This window comes from Neltuma alba, unplaced genomic scaffold (assembly GCF_004799145.2).
Source record: "Neltuma alba isolate B1F8T4 unplaced genomic scaffold, ASM479914v2 tig00011910_pilon, whole genome shotgun sequence".
Taxonomy (NCBI): domain Eukaryota; kingdom Viridiplantae; phylum Streptophyta; class Magnoliopsida; order Fabales; family Fabaceae; genus Neltuma; species Neltuma alba.
In genome coordinates this window covers 1-2,854 of record NW_021636506.1, presented here as the reverse complement: position 1 = coordinate 2,854, position 2,854 = coordinate 1, and the positions used below count along the sequence as shown (strand labels likewise).

The 2,854-nt window shown below is 38.1% G+C and overlaps 1 pseudogene; it reads left to right on the top strand.

Moving 5' to 3' along the window:
- Nucleotides 1–524: 524 nt before the first annotated feature.
- On the top strand, nucleotides 525–1,677 carry LOC114719333 (ethylene-responsive transcription factor ERF110-like; annotated as a pseudogene).
- The last annotated feature ends 1,177 nt before the right edge of the window (nucleotides 1,678–2,854 follow it).

The window sequence follows — 2,854 nt, the reverse complement described above, 5'->3', positions numbered from 1 at the left end:
AAGAAGAGGACGCTGTGTTTTCTAGATATAACAGAGCAGGCGAGTTGACGGCGATGGTTTCAGCGCTGACGCATGTGGTATCTGGATCTGGTGGTCAGGGACGCACCGAATGGATACCTGTGACGTCACCTCTTGTCCAGCCTTCGCTTCCTTCTTCTTCTGTTTTGTCGCCTTACTTGTCTTCTTCTTCTTTCTTCATCTTCTTCTGCTTCAGGCTCTGTTTTGAGCTCTGCTTCTGGTTCTACCGCTTCCGCTGGCCAAAAACGAGCACGTGACCAGCAGAGCTGTGTCTATGGAGCTTTCACTGACTTCAGAGTCCCCTCGCAGGGACAATCATCTTCTGGTGCATTTACATCACATTACTCTAGAATTTTGAAATGGCAGAAGTAGAACATTGAAATGGCATTTGTGAATTTATGGATATGTTTTATGAGTAATTCTTGTTTTTTTTCACTTGCAGTGACAGAGGAGGGGACGAATGTTGCACCCGGTGTGATAGTGGAGACGGCGGCAGCGACGGCTGAGGAAAGCGTGAGAGGAGGAGAAGGTACAGAGGAGTGAGACAAAGACCGTGGGGAAATGGGCAGCCGAAATTCGTGATCCGCACAAGGCGGCGAGAGTCTGGCTTGGTACATTCGACACGGCGGAGGCTGCCGCCAGAGCTTACGATGAAGCTGCATTGAGATTCCGAGGAAACAGAGCAAAGCTGAATTTCCCGGAAAATGTCAGAGTAGTACCCCCCCCCTCTCACAACTTTCCTGCCACTCGCCCCGCGGCATCGGATTCTCGGGCGATTCATTTCCAGCAACAGACTCCTAATCTTCCTCCTCCACCTCCTCCACCGCAGCCGCAGTTCTTACAGTCACCGTCTTTTCAGACCGCCACCGGATTTAATCAGAGATTATTGGGAATATTCTCAGCTGCTTCAGAGCTCCGACGAGTTCCAACAACAACAACAACGTCAGCAATCCCAACAACAACATTCGAATTTGTTACAACAATGGTTATACAATTCACAATTGGCGGCGCTTCAATCGTCTTCTTTGTTATTATCATCGTCACCCCTGTCTTCTTCTTCGTCCCCAACAGCATTCTCACCTTCAAGCCAGCTATCCTCTGCTTCATTTCCCCTGTTTTCCAGTCAGCATTCAGGTTACTTCCGGCCACCAGGAACGCACAGAGCGGCAGTGGCGGCGACATCGGCGGTGGGTCACACTTTCCGGCGTCAACTTGGTCAGATACTAGTGGCTACCCTCCTCCATCCGGTCCAGGCTGATCATACATGACAATTTCTTTCTTTCTTTTTTATTTCCTTTTTTGCTTTTTTAATTAAATACATAGTTTTATTTTTTTTTTTTTAATTTTAATTTTCTTGAAAAATCCAAACAAAACATTCTAATTCCTTAAACTTGCAAGTTGATGAAGGTTTCAGTTTTAGCGGTATTTATTATTTAATCATTATCATTAATAATATAGTATAATTATGTAAAGATGTTGAGGTTTGGGAACGGAGGAAAGGACAAAGCAGCATTTAAGGTTTAAAGTTTGAAGTGATATAGTGATGTTTACTCATTCTACGGATGAAGCATACGTTTTCCCCTAAGTGGTTTGCTTTCAGCTTTACGGCCACGGATTTTTACTATTGTAATAATAACGAATTGCATAGATTTTTCCTAATTATCTTCTTTTTTATTTCTTTTTTTAGATTATGAAATAAATTATATGGTAAAACGCATTCATTACCTTAATTTTTTTTTCTAACTGCACTTAGCATTCTGAGTCTTTAGTATAATGCATCGAATACCCTAATTTTATTTTTTTGATGTATTGGACACCTTGATATTATTTTTTAAGTTATACCTAATATCATAGTCTTATTTTTTTGATGCCTCGAATATCCTGATATTATTTTTTAAGTTATTGATTTGAGGGTTGGATACATCAAAAATAAGATTAAAATGTTAGATATATCCAAAAAAAAAATCAGAATGTTTGATGCACCGTTCAAAAAATCAGGATATTGGATGTAGTTGAAAAATAAGATCAGATGATAAATCGACCCCTGCCTTAAATTATATCGATGATGACTATGAGCATGATGATGATGATCCTTTTCCTTTTGGGAGTTCCATCCCTTTAACTATTATCATAGTGTTTCCCTGGTTTTATCACAATCTTGCTACGTAAAAACATGTCATGTTCTATGACATAGTTAGATTAATTAAAAAAAAACTTAATTTTTTTTAAATGGTATGTGTGTGCACGCATATAATTAAATTATATCATCATACGCTCTGGCCAGCGAAACGACACAATTCAATATTTAGATGGGATGAAACCCGAGTGTTTTTTGTGTCAAAAAAAAAACCCAGCTTATTGCACATTTATATATTTTCTAGATACAAATACAAAGTGTATACAAAAAGAAAATAGATAAAATAGTATTTTTTAATATAAAATAAATAAAAAATATAGATTATGGAATAAAAATTGCAAAAGTATAATAAATTAAACATCTTGTGCATGTAAATCGAAGTATCTAGAGAAGAAACACACTTAATGACAAAGACAGTGCTGTTAGGAAGGGATAATGAATATATAATTTATCACCTCTTTTGTATATTATATATGAAATTTTTTTCCTTAGTATACCTACCAAACAATTATTCACTGATAAGGTGGGTAGTTACAATTCCCCCAGAGATCAATTCCTTGTGCTTATTTTTCTAAACTGGAACAACAAGTGGGTCAGTCAAGTATTTTGAATGATTCTCTGCTTTTTTTCCCTGGGATTGAAGAAGGTAGCTATAGGAGGAGGAGCTGGATTTGATGAATATGGAGATAATTTTCAACT